Genomic DNA, 21,929 nt, shown 5'->3' on the forward strand with positions numbered 1-21,929 from the left:
CTCAATTCTGAATTCCAATTTCTATAGCTTAGAAACAGCTCGTGAAGGCTATGTAAAAGGATTAAAGCAATCTGTGGAAGGCTGATAGGTGGGAGTTAATGGGGTTTTATTCATACTTAATTCCTTAATGAGAAAAAGGCAACCTGGCTGCATATTTTGTACACTTACCCTAAGGGGGAATAGAGAGAAAGCTGGCCTGGGCAGGTGAATGCTGGATGAGGTACAGGCTGAGGTACAGGACTGACTTCACTGAAACACAAACATCCTCCGATGAACAATGGCATGGGCTGGGAGCTGCACTGCATCCTGCTGCTCTTAGGAGCAGGGACTCTGAAGTGGAGTGAGGAGCAACAGGATGGGCTCAGATGAGAACAAAATTGGTTTTGAGTTTCAGGGTCAAGTTATTTGGTTTTCCTGTTTTTCTGTCCCCAGTTTTCTGGGTTCATTCTGTTTATCCTGGCTTTCTTGTCTTTCAAGTGTTTTTCAAGATTTATGGTACATTGCTGTCTTTTAAGGACCCAGACTGTCTAATATAGCTTGTATCTTTTTAGCTTCTGATCGTAATTCTGACACCTTTATCACTGTGCAAGAATCCATTAATTGTGTGAGTAAATATTATGTTCATTAAGTGTAAAGATCACTAAAAGGGAAAACAACATCAAGCTCCAGGAAACCTTTGTCAGTCTAAAATTGTTGTCAAAGCCTCAGTCTGAGGAAAACCTGCTCTCCTGAGTTCTGTAACTGACATTCCTTATGTCCCATTACCAGAGGGGAAAATAGGTTTTGCTCATCTCTAATCAAAATGGATCTTTATAAATAAAAATATGAGCCCAGGGTTATGTAAACTTTAATTCTGATGGAGGAAGGAAGATTATGGTCTCTAGTAAGAAAATAAACTATTAGACATGCATACCCTGTAGTTTTTCAGTGTATCCAGTTTTATCATTGGTCTTATGGTATTTAGTGTTTCTCCTTATAGCCAGATAGCATGAAAAGCTTTAAATATGCCCTAAAGGCACCTTGGAATCTCACAAAGCAATTAAAATGCAATTCAAACACCGTGATCCTTACAGAGAATGACAGATGATTTTTCAGGGTTCAGGGCTGTCAGTATTGCTATCCATTTGATTTTTTCTTTCTTTTTGCCCCTACTCTTCTATTATTCTGTGATAACCAAAGGCAAAGCTCTGAAAAGCTTTGTCCATTCTCATAACGGAGTAGGGATGATTATATCCGACACTAGGGATTAAATACCCTTTCACATTATGCTTAGTACACGGTTTAGCTAAAGAGAGTGGGATAAGGCAAGGATAACAGCTTTAAGTTTGAAGTAAGTCTCTCTACTAAGCAGTCTCAAAATTCATGAGATGGAAAAATTTGGCCCTGTTTCGCAGAGGGAAGCAGTGGCAGTGACTAGTAAACTGATACAATGAATGCTTACAGCAAATTTGTTTTAGTAGTCTGGACAGATCTTTGTTATCTCAACAAAGGGTGCACCCATGTTGGGTGCCAGAAAGCATCATCATGGTTTAACTCAACATCACACATCCCCTGGTGGGATGAGGGAGAGAATTAGGAAAAGAAACAAGTCAAATTTGTGCACTGAGATAAAGATAGTTTAATAGAACAGAAAAGGAAGGAATAATAATGCTAGAAGAATTAGAAAATACAGAGTAAGTGATGACAACGCAGTTGCTCACCACCTGCCAAATGATGCCCAGACAATCCCTTGAGCAGCAGTGCCTGGCCAGCTTTACCGCCAGTTTGTATGCTGAGCATGACATCTTATGGTATGGAATATCTCATAGGTGAGTCTGGGTCAGCGGTCCTGGCTGTGTCCTTTTCTGGCTTCTTGTGCACCCCCACCCCCCGCCTCCTTGCTGGAGGGGTGGGATAAAAAGCAGAAAAGTCTTTGATTTAATGTTAACACTGCTTAGTAACATCAAACCCATCAACGTTATTAACATTATTCTCATCCTAATTCCAAACCACAACACTGAACCAGCTTCTAGGAAGAGAATGAATGCTACCACAGGTGAAAGTAAGACACATGCTTTAGTACACTTCACAGATTGGGGAGGAGCACTAAATACATCTGCACAGCTGGCATTTGTTCCCTTCTTTAATGGGATTAGCTGCTTCTGCCTTCTCTCACATGCTATAAAGTCTGTGGCCTTAGCCTGGCAGGATTTTGTATCAGAAATGCAGAAGGAAGGCATAGAGAGAAGCTTTCTGTGATCGGAAGAGTGCAGTATTCTCTTTGCAGTGAGGCACCCTTCCCCTTCTCATTGCTGCCTGCAGCAGATGTCTTCTCCTTGGAAATCTAATTTTCCTTTTGGCTTTTTGACTCTGTTGTATTTCAGGGTGTGTGGTGTCTTCTGTCAAGCTGTTCCTTTTACTGGTAAATGTCTTATTTATTCTTTCTGGAGACCTTCCATTAACCTCTCCTTCATTGGCAGTGAAACAGCTGGTGTTGAGATCAATGCCTGTCACGGTAACCACTCTTTCCTTTGCATGGATCTGTCTCTTTCCATTCACCCTTATACTGCTTTACCCATCAACCCCAAAGGTACAGAAATCTGTGAACCTCCTGGGGAAGCCACTGACTGGTTTTCTGTTTGTATGGAACTTGCTTACCCCCATAACAGGGACTTACAGGTACAGTAGTAGAAATGACAATTTAGAGTGATCTATGAAAAAATGTTTCATCAAACATTTTCAGGAGGTACTATTAGTTGATTTAAGTACAAGTCTCGACACAATTGAAATCTGGGAGGAATCAAGCATGAAATTGGTATGCTAAAAAATAAAAAGTAATAGTGTAATTACAATGAAGGGATGACTGATATACAACAAAATAAGCTGTGAAAAAGAGTATAGCTGAACATATTGTGTTGTGAAGTTACAATAGCTAGGAATAGAAAACAAGCAATGCTTGTAGAGAAGAACTTGCTGACATGGTTGTGAGAGCTCAGCATGAGCTCTCAGTGTGATAGTGTGGCTAAAACTGCCTTTAAATGTGAAACAAGTATATATTGAGTAGAGGCATGATATACATGAAAATTGTATTCAGTCCTGGTGAGTCTGGAACAGGAAAGTTATGTTTCTCTTTCTGTGAGAAAGAGTGCTGAAAAAGTGTATTTAGAGAATCCTTACACAAATGATTTAAAAAATGGAAGATATGGTGTACTGAGAGACTTGAGAAGGTGAAACCGTATGGCTTTTTGAAGGAATGGGACAACTTGGTAAAGGTGCGAGCTTATCTCTAGGTGAGAACAGGGTTTTTCCATTTGGTCAGAAATGTGTTCATCCGTCCTTTTTGAATCTCCAGTCAGCAGAGGCTGAGCTTGGCTGACTTCTGAATCAGAATCTCTTGCAATTGAAATGGTAGTAATGGCCAGTAGCCACAGAGGCCATTTATAAGGATGTTTTCCTAGCTTTGTCATTGGCAACTTTAAAATCACGTTCAGTTGGCATTTTTGTCTTTCCTTTGTTCCTTCTTTGTTGCACCTTCTCTAAAATGCTTGATGCAATTCAATCAGAATTATTGCATTTACAGTAGGAACTGAGTTTGTGTGGGGCCTGCATTACGTAGAAGACCCAACCCAGTTCTTACTGCTTAGAACTGGATGGGATAAATTTTTCCTACGGACATTTAGGACAAAATCCTTTCTCTTAATGATTTAACCCCAATCCCTACCAACCCAGGATCAGCAACTGTTGTGGATCAAAAAATGTTGCTGAAAATTGCTGAAAACTAGCTTTTTAGAAAAGTTACTTTCTGAGAACTATTGAGGTATTTAATTTCTTTCCCAAAACATTAGTGGATAAAACCTTTCAAATAAGAAAATTGATTTAAGGAAAGCAGAATTTTCCTTCAAAAAGGAGAAAAAAAGAGAAACTGGTTGTGTCGTTTTAAGGAGGACATTCCTGTGGCCTGTTTTACGAAAAGATCCTGTTGCACATCTCCACAGTAGGTGCTGGGTTGGGCACCAGCTCCAGTACTAAAAGACTACATTCAGTCTGAATAAATTCCACCCTTATGGTAGGAGCAGCTCTGGTCATCTGGAAAAGAGCCAGTATCGTTTGAGTAATTTGCAGACCCTAATTTGAGAACCACTGCATTAATTATGCACTGTTCCCTGAACTGCAATCAGGAATAGCCAGTTCAGAGTGTTGACACGGAACTTAAAACGATTCCTGGTGAATAAGCTTTGATTTCAACAGGGGGAGCTGCATAGCTTCAGCAGAGCCTGCAGCCGGGAAAAGGCGGCTCTTGTGCTGCAGCCTCTGCTCCGCTCCTGTGGTTCCAGTCGAGGGAGGTGTTGGGTGATCTGTTCCTCGTGGCAGGGCAGCCCTAACCCTTCTGCTCCTGCAAGGGTTCCTGCCTGCTCCGGGTCTTCATCCATGCTCTCTCCATCCCTGGGAGGAGCAGCCTGAGCCTGTGCTCAGCTGGAGCCTTGGAGCTGCCATTCTCATCAGCTCCTTCCCAGGCAGCAGGATGGAAAAGGTACCTTGCTCCCTCTGGCAGAAGGGCAGCTCCCTTTTGCTGCTCTTGTCTGTGATGGCATGGTCATTGAGGTACACAGGGTCTTTACCCCTAAATGTGCTCTTGCAAAAGAATGTATGCACAGTGTGGAGGTTTTTAATACTGGTGCATGTTATTCCCAAAGAGTAACTCCTAGTACTAACAGCCTGAAGCCTCATATGGAATCAGAGACAATCATAGAATAGTTAAGGTTGGAAAGGACCTCAAGATCATCTAGTTCCAACCCCCCTGCCATGGGCAGGGACACCTCACACTAAACCATCCCACACAAGGCTTCGTCCAACCTGGCCTTGAACACTGCCAGGGATGGAGCACTCACAACCTCCCTGGGCAACTGATTCCAGTGTCTCACCACCCTAACAGGAAAGCATTTCCTCCTTATATCCAGTCTAAACTTCCCCTGTTTAAGTTTTAACCCATTACCCCTTGTCCTGTCACTACAGTCCCTGATGAAGAGTCCATCCCCAGCATCTCTATAGGCCCCCTTCAGGTACTGGAAGGCTGCTATGAGGTCCCCACGCAGCCTTCTCTTCTCCAGGCTGAACAGCCCCAACTTCCTCAGCCTATCTTCATACGGGATGTGCTCCAGTCCCCGATCATCCTCGTGGCCCTCCTCTGGACTTGTTCCAGCAGTTCCATGTCCTTTTTATGTTGAGGACACCAGAACTGCACACAATACTCCAGGTGAGGTCTCACAAGAGCAGAGTAGAGGGGCAGGATCACCTCCTTCGCCCTGCTGGTCACGCTCCTTTTGATGCAGCCCAGGATACGCTTGGCTTTCTGGGCTGCGAGCGCACACTGAAGCCGGCTCATGTTCATTTTTTCATCGACCAGCACCCCCAAGTCCTTCTCTGCAGGGCCGCTCTGAATGTCTTCTTTGCCCAGTCTGTAGCTGTGCCTGGGATTGCTCTGACCCAGGTGTAGGACCTTGCACTTGTCGTGGTTGAACTTCATAAGGTTGGCATCAGCCCACCTCACAAGCGTGTCAAGGTCCCTCTGGGTGGCATCCCTTCCCTCCAGCATATCAACCGGACCACACAGCTTGGTGTCATCGGCAAACTTGCTGAGGGCACACTCAATCCCACTGTCCATGTCAGCGACAAAGATGTTAAACAAGACCGGTCCCAACACCGATCCCTGAGGGACACCACTCGTTACCGGTCTCCAGCCGGACATGGAGCCATTGACCACAACTCTTTGTGTGCGGCCGTCCAGCCAGTTCTTTATCCACCGAGTGGTCCATCCATCAAATTGATATCTCTCCAATTTAGAGAGAAGGATGTGGTGTGGGACAGTGTCAAACGCTTTGCAGAAGTCCAGGTAGATAACGTCAACTGCTTTACCCCTGTCCATCAGCTCTGTAGCCCCACCATAGAAGGCCACCAAATTGGTCAGGCAGGATTTCCCCTTAGTGAAGCCATGCTGGCTGTCACCAAGCACCTTGTTGTTTTTCATGTGCCTTAGCATGCCATCCAGGAGAATGTGCTCCAAGATTTTACCAGGCTGAAACGAAACATTCGGACTGAAACTGGCCCTTAGAAATCACAAAGCATGGAAAGATGTATTTGATCAGGCAGTGTCTTTTTGCCTTGCAATTATTTAATTACTGGGCATTTGCTAGTGTTTTGCCTAGTTGTGTTTTAAATTGCAGGTTTTGCCATGTCAGCAAACATCTTCTGGCTCTTAATCTCACTAGTCCTTTCTCCTCCTCCGAATTATCTGTTAATATCTTTATCTCCTTCTACAGATTTTTCCTCTAGAGAGTTCTTGGATGTCACTGTAATTCTTTCAGGTCTATAATTTGTGTTGCAGGTGTCTGAAATTACTGTGGGTGTTTTGGCGGTGTTTTGGGTTTGGTTGTTTCGTCATGTGTAACAAAGAGCTTTTCCAGTATTTTGGGTGTGGATATTTTCAAAGACCACGTTTCTCCATCGTACCTCTATGGAGTTTCCATAGTTTTTTCACTGTGTGTCAACAATAAAGCTACAAAATAAATACAGTAAAGGAAGCAAAAGGGTCACGTTGTAGCAGTGAAACTCTTGGGGTTTATTTTGCGTGGAATAGATGTGAGATTATCTTTAAAGTGGGATGATGAGCTGATTCGGAGGGTTTTGACAAGGATGTGATTTTTTCAACGCCAGACTCTGCAAAAAGGAATGAGGCAGTCTCTGAGACAGTGCTCGTGTATCAGCAGCAGTGCAGGATTATAACCTTCACCACATGCCCAGGCAGTCTTCACTGATGGGATATTGATCTAGGTCTTTGTCCATGGCAATGTATTCTGGACAGAATTGCTATCAAATGAATGTGTGCTTAGTTTTATAGGACAGTCTTTTGCCCCTGGATTACCTTTTATGTGTAACTTACTTCAGCATGTCTTTGAAAACCTTGTATTGTTCTTCTAAAGAGATGTGAATGTTTATGGAACTATTGAAAGATTTAAATGCAACTAATAATAGGAGTAATCAGATGGAAGCTGAAGCCAGAGGCAAATTGTGAGAACTGGGACCTGTTGCAGACTTCTTATTGGCAAATATTGAACTATTTATTTCATTAGAATAAAACCAATGGTGTTTGAGTAACTAAGAATCTGTTTTGTTTGTGGCATGACTTGTCTGTCCTTGATCAATTTATTTTAGATTGAAGCATTCAGAGCTCCAGCAGGATTTAGATGCCTTTAATTCTCTTGGGAAAGGGTAAGAAAGTCTTCAGCCTGTAGAAGATTTTAACACCTGCTTGGCTTTATTAGTGTGATGAAATGTGATGCAAACAGATGGTTCTAGTTTCTTAGGGTTTGCTGAAGGTGACTGTCAGCTTGGGCTTTTTTCTGTTCCTTCCGTCTTCTGCACGTATCTATTCAAAGCCTGGGATTTCAGACCTGTGCCATTAGTGTAATACAGAGGTTTTATTCCATTCTTCTTCTGCCTATTACCATGCTCATGCCCACTGGCATGTTTGAGGTTCTTACTTTCAGCCTCCTTAAACCACACAGGAAGGCTCCTCCGGCTGACAGCAGTGGAGGTGTGGAGATCCTCCAGTGGAGCGGAACGGGGCTGCAGGGATGTCTGTCACAGAGATGCTCAATCTCTCTGACTTCTTGTATCAGAATTTGATGCTCCCCTGTCTGGCCTTATTTTGAGATCTTTCTAGACACTGCCTCACTGCATAGAAATTGTCATTATTACTCTGGGAACAAGAAACATGCTCCTCTGAGCAGAGGGTGGAAATCCTGACTGGTAGGAGGAAGAGTGATCAATGCTTCTGACACAAGTCAGTGTGCACTTGGGTGTATTTTTAGCCTCTGTCCTCTAGCAGGTTACTTTGATAACTGGTAATAGACTGCTTTTCCCCAGCTAAACTGGTGCAAATAGTTACTCTTGCAACAGGAATTACTTTCTGCTTTATTAAGGAAGATGTTAGAGAATACTGCATGGTTAAACTGCATGTTAGTAGCTGGCTCATACTTACTCTTGTGTCCTCCAGAAATCACAGGCAGAAGGTGTTAGTGGTGGGTGCAGCGTGATCTGTTGGATTCCCCACCAGGAACAAAACCCCCATTCTCTGTTTCACTTTTCACATTTGTTTTCTTTCAGGCAGGTCATGTCTTTTCCTTGGTTGCCCATATGTAACAGATGAGATGAGCAAAACAGTGCAGATCCCACATAGCCTGCCCAGTTCTGAAGAATCTTTATGCAGTAATCCCTTTATGCATTAATGTAAAATACTGTCAAATAAAAATGGGGTGAATCTTTTATAAGAATATAAAAGTTTCCAGTAATACCAGATACATGCATTTTTATTAGGTTTCATTGTGTTTTGATAATAGTAATTCCCTTCAATGCATTTTCTTGCAGTGAGAAGAAATTGTAGCAGTGAATCCTCTGATTTCAGACAGATTATGCACAGACGGCTGTGAACTAACGGCCGTTGCAACAGGAAGATGAACGCATTTGTAAGCACTGTGGGAACCTTCCTGAAGTCTGCTTGTTCCCTTCTTCAAAAAGATAGGTCTTTTTCTTGCCCACTGGTGCCTGGGGCTCTACTCCATCATGAGCACTGTATCCTCCTTAATGAGCTTACATTCTTCTGGAATGGGAAGCAGATAAGTAGTTTGTTTTAGAGCAAAATGAAGATGGGAGGATGAGATTATGTAAAGTCACATATCTGTGTGCATGTTAAATTTGGAAGTGTCTTAGTTTCTTGTTTTCATGGCAAATGAAAACTGTGAAATGAGAAAAAAGAATCACAAAAGCTACATCAAAACATCATGGAATTATATTGTGAAGCAGACTTTTCTAATAGAAAGGAGCAATTTGAAAATAACCTTTTCTTTCAAAACTAGTTGCTTGGGAGAACAAAGAAGCACAAAGCTGAAACAATTGTAAATGGTAACCTTTAAAAATAGATAAATATTTCCTAACAAACCTGGCATTTTTTCATTATCACAGACATGTTCATTAACTGAAATATTTATTTGGGATTATGGGAAGTTTAAAAATGCAAGAGCTGCTTCATTTGGTTTTTTCTTTCTGAAGATGTGATTTATTTAGCATTAATTTCTGCTTGCTGCAGTTAATAGCAGCTCAGAGTAAGGATCTGGCATCAGAGATCCGCTCGCTGGGTAAGGACATGGGCTGCTGGGGACTGAAATGAACATGGTTTCTGGGGTGGAGGTGGAAGATGCGAACTGTGCATTGGGAGCGTGGCCTGTGTGTACACACAGCACTTCAGGACCAGACTCCTCAGCAGGTCTGTAGGCAGCTTTGGGGAAATCTGCAGAGAATAGTGAAGAGGAGCACTCCTATGGATCTTCTATGCAACTGGAAACTTTTTAGGACTGATAAACTTGAGATTAAAACCTTATTATTATGATAAAATTATCATGTGTATGTACCATACAAACATGCATTCTGCCGCTTATATTTTTCTCTAAAGCTGGGTGCTGCTGGAGTGAACACCTGGTGCTGGGCAGGGCAGGACAGATCCTGCATTCCTCCTGTGGTTCAGGGGAAGTCAGCTTTCCTAGGGATCAGCGCCCTGTGAAAAGCCTTCTAACAAGCTCCCCTTCTTCCCCTCTGCTCTCTTTGATTTGAGAGCCCGGCTTGCTTTGCAGTGCTGTTCCCATTGCAGCCAGAGAGCAATTATTGGGTGTAAACTTGTGATCAGATGCGGTGCAGTAAACAGTTCAGTGTGTGGCTGTCAGCTCATGTGGGGTAACAAGCCAAGTGTACCTCCTGGCGCAGCTCCCACCTCTCACTGGGAGCCTAAAGCATCATCTGTTTGCTTTCACAAGTGTGGTATGGGAGGTCAGACCTCATCTGTTGCTGGAAAGTCCAAGCCGGGTCTCCATGCTGTAGGATGTTTTCTGGGGATGGGAACTGGATGGGTCATTGGGCAATGCTGTACAAGGTTTTCTTTCAACCCAACCATAAGAATCAGTTTTCAGCTTTCTGGATTCTTTCTTTGCTGAGTTGGGCTCCTTGAAAATGTTGTAAGCTGGGAGACTGAACATTGGATCCTGCTCCTGTAACGTGAAAGGCAAGCTGGCTTGTTGGCTCAGTAGAGGTAGAGCTTCAAGATTTATTTAGGCTTTCTTCCCTAAGGCCTGCCCAGGGGATATGCACCTTCATGGGGCTGCTTTACATGAAAGTCTGTTCTTCCCAAGTTCATTCATGTCATGTTCCTTCCTGGTGTGCTGAGGCTGATACATCTGGAATACTTAGTGGTTGACAAAAAATTGGGATTTTTGTCATAGAATCCAACAGAATGTACAGAAAATAAAGGTAAATAAGTGAAGCTATGATTAGTGCTCTCTGTTCTCAAGCTGTGGTAGCTCCCTTTCCATCAGTGAGGCAGACTTTAGCTGAAATTCAACTCCCTGCATTTTAGCTAAATAGGAGTGGGAACCTGACTTCTTTCCCAAATGATGAAATGCCTTTTGATCAGAAAGGTAGAAGTTCACAGAAAAGCACTGCAATTTTTTGGCATCTTGATAAAAGCAGCACACTATCTGAAGCTTTTGAAAGATCCCCTTGAACAACAAAAGAAGGCAATGTGCAATTAACTTCCAAATAATGAGCACTTCATGAAATCCAGCTGGTTATAGCTTCCTCTTCCGTAGACCAAGAGATGACAGCAGCCCCTTGAAACTACAGGTTGTGTAAGCTCATATTGAAGAGACATGCTAAAGTAGGAAGAAAAAATTAATGGGATGTTTCCTTGGGTGATGCGGGAGCTAAGAGCACCCAGCAGTGTGACTGATCAGGTTCTGGTGGAATTGCCAGTAGAAGTCTCTACTTGGCTCACATCCTTTGCTTGAAGAGTAACAGGCTCTTTTAGCTCAACACATCATTTTCCTGTTGGCATGTTTTGATGTTGTGCAAGCTTGTAGACTGTAGCTGACAAGCATCAATATTGTCATCATTGCCATCATTACCTGCTGCCGCAGCTCAGAGCTGGCCACCTCGGGGTGTCATTTGTTGGCATCTTATTTGTCTTGTCTGCAAGAAGCCTCCACTGGGGCCTGTCTATAATATTCAATGACATCAGAATAGTTTCTGGCTGCCTTAGGGGCATCTTTTATGTCTGACATATAGAACACACATATACGCTGTTTGGAAGAGGGTGACATAGAAGAATGATAATTTACTAACTTTATGAAAGGAACTTAGTATGGCTCATATGTGACAACATCAAGGAGTAAAACAACAAGGTACTGGTGGGGGCAGAGCTAGTAATACTTCTTACATGTATAGTAGCTTTGATCTGAAACTGGTGCAGTTTCTTTTGACCAATACAGGCATAGGTGGGGATCAAGTGTTACACCTAAGTGATGTCCATTTATTGTACAGAACACTTCTTTCTTTTTGCTTTAGACAGGCACCTTTGTTAATGTTGCTATTGGAAGTTTTGCTACTTCAAAACTTGTGATGAGTGGGTTAATAAAAAATGATACTGATGTACTTAAAAGCACTGAGTCTGGCTTGTTTTGAAGTGTTCTTATTGCAGTGCCTGATATCGGAGTCTTTGCTGGGTGTTCTTGTTCCGTGTCTATGGGGGGGAGGCTGCAGCACCCCGGCTTTGGGACAGGGCAGTGCTTGTGCCTTGCCTGGTGTTTGCAGGAGTGTTTCTGATGAGCAAGAATTCAGCAGCAGAAGAGGTGGAGGTGGTGGGAGAGGAAGCTCAGCTGAGCCGCAGGGTAATCTATTGTCTCTTTTACTGCCTGATTAAAGTAAGTTTTTTACAGCAGAAATACTCCCTGGAGGCTGAGCTGTCAGAAAGGATTTCTGTGCTCCACAACACTCTGTTGCCGTGTTGTGTACCTATTGGTAAAACCTAGGTAGTGTTTAGCATCAGTGTTTCTTTTTCTGGAAAACCTTTTGTGACCCTTCAGATAAGAGCTAGTGTTCCTAAGGAAAGGAAAAAAGACTGCCAGAACTTATGTAGGTGATAATTTCCAAGGAGGTTTGATGTAGGCAGCTATACAAATCTGTGAGAATGTCTACTTTTACTTCATGGAAATAAAGACTATATAAATGAAGCTTAGATGGTGCTGGAAGACCTGGAAAAGGTGAATGGTGAACTGTTGCAAATAGACGTGGATCTCAAGCTGAGGAAACAAACTAGAAATGCTGACATGACCTCGGTGTCAACTACAGAGGGATACATCTTGAAGTAAAATAAACCATCTGATGTATGCACAGAGCAGGGAGGAACTGGTTCTCGCCAGTGCCTCAGAGCTGCAGGGCTGTTCTGAGGATGGGAATGGGCATGGGTAAAGCTTCAGGAGCATGTTCACCTCTTGTGTATGTCTGACTTGGATCCCTCTCTTGTGCTGAGGCATAAAGTTGCCTTTGATAGGAATTAGGGTATTTCTCACATCTGCACTGCAGTGGGCCAGACAGGAGATTGACTTCTGTTCCCTTCCCTGTGTAAATCAGTATGCTGCTGTGCAAGGGCCAGGGGTGGGCTGGGAAGGAATGGGGGGTGCTTTCCTCAGTGCTTCAGTCTAGGCTGGGAGAAACCTGCAAAATCATGGCACTTGCCAAGCTGTACATCCGTAGCTTTCATGTATGCTGAGCATGAATATTAGCCTGTCAAAAACCACACAAGAAAGAAATTGACCTCATTTGCAGGTAGCTAAAAAGAAATTCCTTCTCAGACTCACAATATTATGAACATTTGTTGTTCACAGAAGCTATCAAGTGTGACACAAACTTTACATACATAGGAAAAATCACCTCTTTTTAATTTCCCTCATGTAGTTCTTCCATTTTCACTATATTGAATCATGAGTGGAACAAACAAATGGTGCCTGCCTGCTTCCATGGTTGGACTTGTGGTACTTTTAAGATGAGTGGTCTCAGCAGGACTTATTCTTTGTTTGGGGCATTGCCTCTGTGGATGCATGGGTACCTAAGGGGAAGCCCTTATAGTGTGGCTTTGAATTCAGTGGGAAAACTAATTCAGGCTTCTTTTTCCAGCTGGCTGATGGAGCAAACCTGTCCAAACCTAATGACAGGATGTAATAAAGTAACCTTTGAGTTTGACAGGAATTTTCAAATAGGAAGAAAAGCCAAAGGTGCCTGTGGCCAGATGCATGTGCAGAGAAGTGACATCACCTGCATTTCCATAGGAAACAGGCAGAATAATTCTGGTGTCAGGAGCATCAGAGGCCTGTCAAAACAACAGGCAAGGTTTGTAGTGGGTCACTGTTTTCCTGATTATAATAGATTCTTCCCCCATACCAGCAGCGTGTTCAGGATCTAGGGATGCTGCTGATTCCCGAGTGCCATAAATAAGCCTGAATAAGTTGGTGCTGTGGGACCTGTTGCTAAGCTGCCATAAATGCTCTTTTTTTCAACTGCTGAGGACAATTCAGCAGATACTCAAATGGAGCTGAATTCAAGACTTTCTACATTCTTTCAACCTGAAAGATAAGACAAACAATTTTGCATCATGTTGAATAAAATGTTTCCTAAACATCGATGTGTGAGAAAGCAGTAGGCATGAAAGTTCTCTTTTCTGTCACTGCACTTTTTACCCATTAGGTTAGCAGGTAGTGCCTCTGACAGCAGAACCTGGAGGAACAATCTGGACAATAGTGAAATCTTCTCAAGGTTCCTGGGGATAGATCACCCTCAGTATAGTTCAGTTTAACCATTTACTGGGAGTTGAGCTCTGATCCTTATTGGTCCCTTCCGACTTGAGATAGTCTGATTTCCTTCTTGAAATACTGATAAGTAACCTAAACTCCCTCGTTCCTCCTGATGTTAGGCTTATTAACCTGAGACGAGCTGTGGCACAGGTCAGTTGCCTTTGGAAAGACAGCTCTGGCTATGTGGAATTAACAGAAGGAGAAGATGGCAGAGTTAAGATCTAGAGGGTAATTTCCCTCTATACTTCCCATATGTCTATAAGTAACATCACTGCTATATTTTTTTTTCCCAGATAATTTGTGGGTTACAGTGATTGAAAATATTATAAATAGCAATTGGGACATCTGAAAATAAAGGTGATGACTTTGTAGCCAGTTGGTTAGGAGTATGATGCGATATGTGAAACAAAGATTAGCAGAATTAAGTATCAAATTTGCTATATAAAATATTGTTTCTAAAAAGTTCAATATGAGCAGGTACTTAATGACAGAAGAACCCCCCCCCTTTTTGCTTCTTAAAGTGGCAAGATTGAGACTTTTTGACTTGGAGCAAAGTAACTAAAAATGGAAGAGTGAAATTTAATTGCTGTGGGTTAAGTATAACTGGATCAAGTTTCCATAAGTAAGTCAGTATTGAAAGATCTTAAAATCCCTTGACAGCAAATGTTTTGGAAACCAACAGACAGTAGCATAAAATATTGAAAGTCTTTGTGATCAGAACTATAACCTCCAGGCACTGATCATGTAAGATTGAGCCCATTTCATAAGCTGACAGAACAAAACATTGCAGCATTTTATCTTGGTCATCTGTTGCTGTTAATTAAATGTGTAGGTGGTGCTACCACCCTCATCCTGTGTCTGCTGTAGCTAAAGCTGAAACTTTCTTTGACTGGAGTGCTGGAGAAACAGGCTAGAAAAATGTGCTCAGATGTGTCTCACCCTAGCAAGATTTAAGGTAATAAAGCAGAATTAGTTGATTCTGAATCATTTAAATAGCAAATGATATAGTTCTAAATGTAGAAATAAGAGCTGAAGGCCCCTTCTCATCTGGGGTCCCTTTTAGTTCAGACAAAAGCATTATTCTGTGCATCTGCAAAAACTCCTTTTAAAATGAGGTGGTGCTTGAGAGAGGAGAATGAGTCTTGAACACTGTATTTCCTTTGTAATCTGGTATTTTTGTGCTTAATGTGTGGTTGTACATGAAAGCGCCGAGATGGAAGGCTTGTAGTAGCTGAGTTTATAATACAACAGAAGAGTAAATCTTTGATTCCTTTGCACTGTTACCACTCATCTCTGTCAAGTTTACCTGTTTGAGCTAGCTCACTGGAAATGATTGTTCTTTCAGGACTTGAACAAATAAGTAACTGCAAAGGGTTGCCACTAGATGTACTTTGTTTTTGCCATTGCACTTGACACTAGCTAAGAAGCGAGCTAATACCTGTTTAGTTTTACTTACTTTAATGCTAAACAAAACTGCAGGAAGAGTTTTTAATTAGGTAGAACAGCATAGTTGGAAGATGCACTTTCAGGCTGAGGTCTGATGGGATTATAAACCCTAGAATTTGTCCTTTTTCTCAAACTGTATCAGGAGTTTTGATCTCCTCTCATCTGTCCTTCTCAAGTCTGGCTTCTCTTTTAGGTGTTTTCAGATGTAGTAGCCTGGTTATTGCATTTTATATTCACATCTAAGTTGGTTCCCAGACCTTTTCACAGGCTGCAGGGCCCTGGGCACATACTGCTAGTCCTGCAGTGCTTGTGCAGCGGGACTGCTGCATCTCATGTTGAGACTTCTGCATCCTGTCTAAGCAGCTCCTGGATGCAGATTGTAGGTTCCAGGGGTCAAGACTTGAATCCTGTACCAATAATCACTGTTGTCATTCTGATGCTAATTCTCCAGATGGGATCCTAAACTGGTGTAAATGAGTACAGCTGCAGTGATGCTACCTCAGCTGAAACTGGTTCTTTAAGAAAAGGGAAATACTGTTATGAGTTATCCTAAGATGCCAAAGCATTCCTGTTGTACTGTACTTAGAAATACAAGGTGCCTTCACATAGTGCAGTCAGATGCAAACTCATTTCCTGAACTCCAAGTACAGCAATGTGATCCGTGCTGCCTTGAAAAAACAATGCTACCTTTCCTCCTTGCAGTTGGTAATCTACGTTTCTCAGCAGGACCTGCAAGGTCAAGCACAGAGCTGTGATGGTGTGGCTGTACTGTTTCAGGAACTGCACTGGCTTGTCCAGGGAGTTAAGTGTATGGCCACAATGAAGCCCTTACTGAAATACCTACCCATTTTCACTGATATCTTAATTTTTCTGCTGAAGCATCACAGGCTCAAACCCTGGCTCCATTGTCATGAGATAAAATTTGCTTTTATTTATCTTAGCTGCATGCCCTAGTGAGTCTGCTAGTCTAGTGTCTGTCACACATAATTCAGAGTAAATAAATACCATGACACCTTATCAAATATTGGATACAAATAATTTACAAATTCAAACAATGTTCCACTTTTTGAAGGTTTAGCAATGGGGAAATTTAAAACCAGAGTGCTCGAGCTGAGTGTCAGGTTTAATTTTCACTTACTAAGAATATTAGTTAGGATGATATTTAAGAAATTTGACACTAAGAATTTATTCAAAGGAAATGCAAGTACCTTTGAAACGTTTGTTCTCTGTTGAAAAGAAATGCTTTGGGATTATTAAATGTTACTCTGTGAGCTTTCAAGTAAGAGTTAGTTTCAAAAGCATCCCAATGGATTGAAAAGTAGATGGAAGAGAGAGACTACAGATCTGCTTTCTGACCTTGAACAAGCCACATCAGTGCTTAATGCTTTAACTGGCACCTTGATCTGTGTTGTAGCGATAATTACACTTACCTGGCTTTGTAAAAATAGAACCAGAATTAATTCTCATTTTCTGCAGCATAACTACAAAATACGTTTGTTTGTATCAGAAGTAGCGCACTATTACTTTTTCAGTGAGTGCTTCACATTGAAAACTGGGGAGTCTGGATTTGATCCTTGATTCTGCCACAGTTCTTCTGTGTGACTTTGGAAGACTGATCTTGTAATGTTTTGATGCCCATTGGTGTGCTTGTCTTTAAATCTTCCTTGTTTCTAGAAATTGTAGAAGGGAGTAAGATTGTTGGATACAATTTGTGAGACTAAAGTTGATACTATCCTATTTTTGAGATCCCAAGCATGTTATTAGCGTTGATTCCAGTTTGCCTTGCAGTTTTGCACTTCAGCGACTTCCTTTATGTCATTACAGTACAATTAAAAATGAATAGAGTTCTCCTTCCTCTTCAGTATTAGTTAAATTCTCCATACGCTGGTAGGTTAAATGGCTATTGAACTGTTTAATTAACCAGCAAAGTCTGGGGAGAAGCCAGGAACACACTGTCAAATTAAAGCAGTTGCCTGTGTAAACAGCTGCCCATAAATCAGATTCCCTTGTATACATAACAGTTGTTAATTGAATAATTACCTCAATTTCATCTTAGTTTTTTTTTTTCCTCGGGAAATATATTACATTTACTTGGAAGTACTGGATTGTTTTTAGCATGTTTTGTTTTAACAAAGCTGAAGGTGCAAGGTATTTGCTAGCAGCTATGCAGAAACTTAGAGGAACTGATGGTGATACATGTGTAAAGCAGTGCCAAAACCTCTTTGAGAGCTGTTTTGTGTGGCAGTGATTAAGGTAGTGTTATGGTGTGGGTGGTGTTGATCAGAGACTGGATTTGGTTTGGCAAGTCAAAAATAAAACCCACTGAAAGTCTCCTGCTGACTTCAGCAGTGGTTGTGTCATTTCTGTTGTCCTATAATAGTCTCTACAGGCAGCTGATATCATGTTTGGGTCCTTTGGCATTCCTTCTAGGACACTGGTAATAAATCTGTAGGATGCCTTCTCTGTTACACAGAATGGATCATTTGGACAGGTTTGTGTGTTATGGGGCTTGATGAAACTCGGAGCAGGAAGGAGGCCATGATCACCTGAAGTAAGCACTTGAGACCTCATAGTATCCTTCCAATATCTGAGGGGGGCTAGAAGGATGCCAGAGAGGGACTCTTCATCGGGGACTGTAGTGACAGGATAAGGAGCAATGGGTTTAAACTTAAACAGGAGAAGTTCAGTTTAGATATAAGGAAGAAGTTCTTTACTGTGAGGGTGGTGAGGCACTGGAATGGGTTGCCCAGGGAAGTTGTGAATGCTCCATCCCTGGTGGTGTTCAAGGCCAGGTTGGACAGAGCCTTGGTGAATGTGATCTTGTGTGAGGTGCCCCTCCCTATGGCAGTGGGGTTGGAACTAGATGATCTTAGGGTCCTTTCCAACCCCCACCATTCTGTGACTGTGAAGTGAGGTAAATCACAGAAATGCATTGGGAATGGTATTGTCTGCCCAGTAATGGGAAAAGGGCTTGATGCTTCCTCATTCTATGTGGAAAGCAGCACGTGCTGGTTTGCTGTTCAGAGCAGGTCCCCCTTGTGCTGCAATGCCCCTGCCTTACGGCAGACTTCTGAGTGTCTTCTGAAGTCAAACCTGCCTTGACTGCAGATCCATCTCTTCCTAAAACTAGAATGGTTTAACAATTCCATTTGAAGGATGGAGTTACACAACATCCACAAAATGGTGCCAGTGTGGGAAATGTGCTTTGTATTTTCTTCACTAAAAAACCCCAGGGAGCTAGAAATACTGCCTTGCTTCTTGATGAGCTTTCATGATTCTTCCTGGGTTGAGAATGGTGTTTCCAGCACAGAAACAATCTCACGTCCCAGTGTACATCTTCAGATGCATAGACAGAATGCAGCAGGCACTTCTGCAGCACAGTTCAGCTCAGTCCCAGCCAAAACCAATACAGTGATGAATTCCCATAAGGGGAGTCTGGCTTATCATCAGCATGGCTGCTGGAGAAATATCCATCTGGTCACATGAATCCTCATAGCCAGTGTATTTTGGGAAGTGAGTCAAATCAACCCATGTTGCAGATCATGGCAGCCCAACATAGGCATCAGGCCTGATGTCTTCTGATATGTAACGGGCAATTCTCAGTGCGCACACACATATAAAACCTGATCTTCACAGAGTTGTTAATGTTTGCTGTTTTCCCCTAGATAGAGCAACAAATCTGCTGCTCTCTATGCTTTAGAGGTGAAAATACACATCTCCGCCAAAGCTTCCTGCTCTCTCCTGTCTCTATCCTGTGGCTTTATAAACACAAAGTTTCTGTAGGATCTTTCTCAGGGGAGGTACTCCTTTGTTTGCTTGTGTCTGTATGTGCCGTGCGTCAGTCCTTTGCAGGGATGTAGTTTGGAAATGAAAGCTGCAGCCCTGGGGACAAGATCTATCGCTGTGCCAGTGGTTTCTCCAAGTTGTACCGGCTCACAGGATGCCACCTGCCTCTCCTGCCATAGGGAACAGGCCAGAGGATCACCACCAGTTCCCTTCCGCACCAGCCCCACTGATGCGTTTCAAGCTACAAAGCATCAAAGGAAGTTTTGAAATGAGTTGTGTTTGTGAGGTCTTTGCTGTGTAGTTGTGAAAGCCATGCAGGGGGAGCTGCAGCCTGAGCGCAGCTGGTGCTGCTGCTGGGAGCATGCCTCATAGCTGTGAAGGTGTGTGAGTAAATGAGAAACAAAGATCTGAGTAGCTGCGAGAGAAATCAGTAGGGAAGCACTCCTCAAAGCATCAGGCACACCGGGTAGCATGATCTTGGGAAACCAGCTGAGAAGGAGAGGCACTTGAATCTGCAAGTGAAGTAACTCATGCTTTTCCATTGTTTTGGGCACCAAAAGGAAAGCAACAGGAAAGAGTGCTAGTTTAGGAAAAAATTATCTATGAAGATTCTAAACCCTTCAACTTCTTTATAATGAGTGAAGATAAGTCTGAGCAAAGTGAGGAAGGTGATCAGATGTCTATATACTTAAAGGAAACCAGCAACCTAGCCACACTCCCTGTGATTAGGGCAAGGAGTAATATACTTCACAAGAGACAATGGTGAAGTGAGAACTTGACTGCCTGAAGCCATTCCTTATTATCCAGCACTGGAGCTCCTTGAGCGCACATTAGCAAGTGCCTGTTGGGCTTGACAAAAGTATGCTTTGACTGGCCTGGGGGTGCAGGGAGGGATTTTCAGCTCCGCTTTGCCCCAGCTCTGTAAGTCTCTTGTATTCAAGTTGGCAGAAGATCCTTGCAGTTTTCAATTCTCCATGGTCAGTGTGCAATGAAATCACAAACCTAAACCAGCACACCTTCTGTGGGAGCACAGCAGAAGTCTCATGAACTAACCTAAAAGCAGCTCTCTGAAGCACAAATACCAGAATGCTTTTAAGGCTTGATGAAAATAGCTGTCTCATGGAGTATAATTGTGCTCCTAAGATGGTCCTTTTTTCAGGGGTGATGTGGTGTCTTTGTAACACGAAGCCACAGCAATCAATCTGACTGTTGTATTCCTGGTTGCCTCTTCACATAGCCAGTATCACCTACCTCCTTTTGGGCTGGATTTGTGGTTCAGTACTTACACTTATGGATCTTGCACAACAACAGAGAATAATAGCTCTTATTCCAATATATTGACGTGTCTACCAGTGTTAACCTCTCCTTACCCAAACAGGCAAGATTTGCCATTAGGCAAGTACCTCAGCTCCCACTATTTAAACACGTGTGTGTTTTCTCTGTCACTTCAAAAAGTCTGAGTTCTTTAAAGCTCAGATTCAAACTAAGAACTTACTTGTATTTAAAACTCTATTATGTGATCTGGGAGAAAAGCATCAACTTCTGCTTGTTCTTGATGTGCTGGAAATGGCTCCCTTATGTGTGTCAGTGAGACTCTGGCACTGTGTGGAGCAGCACCCCAAGGTTAGTAAAGCTTTTATCTGTCCTGTTCATTTTACAATATAGAAGAAAAATCTGAGCCTGCATCTTTAGCTGCTGTAAGTCTGTGGAATTCCTTTGAAGTTTGCTCTCTAGTAGGCATTTATAAAGAATCATGGTAATTTTAATGGAAATCTGCCAGTACTGATGCTGTCTTCTTTTTAATAATAATGGTGAATTTTGATCACTTCTAAACAAGATCAGAAGACATCAAGCTTCTCTCTTTGTTTTATGGGTATAACAAAACCACAAACACACTTAAAACACTTCGGATGTTTGCACACATGGTAGCTGAAAGAAACCTTAACTCTCTGAATACACCAGTATCAGGCTGTAATAACTGAGGTTATCTGCAGTGTGTGCGTTTTGCAGAAAGGAAATGTACCAGCAGTGCGTTTGCCATTAGGTGCATGTAGTGCATTTGGTGATGGTGAGGTTTGGATCAGGTCCTGTAACATCCTGACAATCACAGAGTAGAGGAGCGCTTGCTGGTAAACTGTGAGAACAACATAAATTCAGGCCTTTTAACACCAATCTTACACTCCTGAGGAAAGTGGGTATTTATAGAGATTGCCCAGTAACAGGCAGTAAGCTTTACTCTGATGCACAGGACTAACTTGAAAAGATAAGGTGTATTCTTCCTGTGAAAGCTCAGAGGAAAGCTGTACATCTTCACTCTTGAACATCAGATTGCCTTTTTCAGTTATTTTTTAGCCATCATGCAGTCAACAAGAGCTGTGGAAAGCAACACGCATATGTTTGATTTGCTGTGTTGCGTTTTTATGAACAGATGAGAGCAGTGAAAGGTAAGTCGTGCTTACACTCATAATCCAAGACTCTAACAATTTTATTCAATTTATAGGTGTTATTTAATTAGCTTGGGTAGTATGGAATGAAAATTGTTCCCAAAAGGCCCCAATCAACTAGAATATTGAACTGGAAAGCAGACTGTAAATTGTATTTTAACTGATGTCGTACAGCTATATACATTTTACGGAACACAGCTTCCTTTGTGGAGAAAAAGCATTGCAAAGTGTCAGCATGCATATACCTTGAGGGGTCTGATTAAATGTGTCTTGGTTTGGCCAAGTCTGTTCAGGCCAATGTGAGGCTGTGACCATGTATATGGTAAGCCGTGGACTTAGAGTAATGTGTCTTCTGCAATCTCAACTTGAGCTTTGCTGTTGCGGTTACAGCTGTACGTTCAGATCTGAGCACAGTGAGACAAGGGGAGGCAGGAGGAGGCAGGCATTTCAGTTACCCAGCTGACACCTCTCACAGAGCAGACTTCACCTGTAAATGGGACAAAGAGGAAAAAGGAGCTGTGAATACAAATCACAAAGCATTTATCTC

At 42.4% G+C, this 21,929-nt stretch overlaps 1 long non-coding RNA gene across 2 annotated transcripts in view; it reads left to right on the plus strand.

The window, feature by feature from the left end:
* Window positions 1-21,929, plus strand: part of LOC136018477 (uncharacterized) — a 77,624-nt gene that overhangs the window by 29,983 nt on the left and 25,712 nt on the right. The window contains exon 3 of one of the 2 annotated variants that reach the window (XR_010614434.1): window positions 8,404-11,481. The exons of the other annotated variant lie outside the window; for it this stretch is intronic. This is a non-coding gene — a long non-coding RNA (uncharacterized LOC136018477). Of the gene's footprint in view, window positions 1-8,403; window positions 11,482-21,929 lie in introns of those variants that run through there. 2 annotated transcript variants of the gene reach the window in all.

The sequence above is a fragment of the Lathamus discolor genome, chromosome 7 (genome assembly GCF_037157495.1).
Source record: "Lathamus discolor isolate bLatDis1 chromosome 7, bLatDis1.hap1, whole genome shotgun sequence".
NCBI classification, from domain to species: Eukaryota; Metazoa; Chordata; class Aves; order Psittaciformes; family Psittacidae; genus Lathamus; species Lathamus discolor.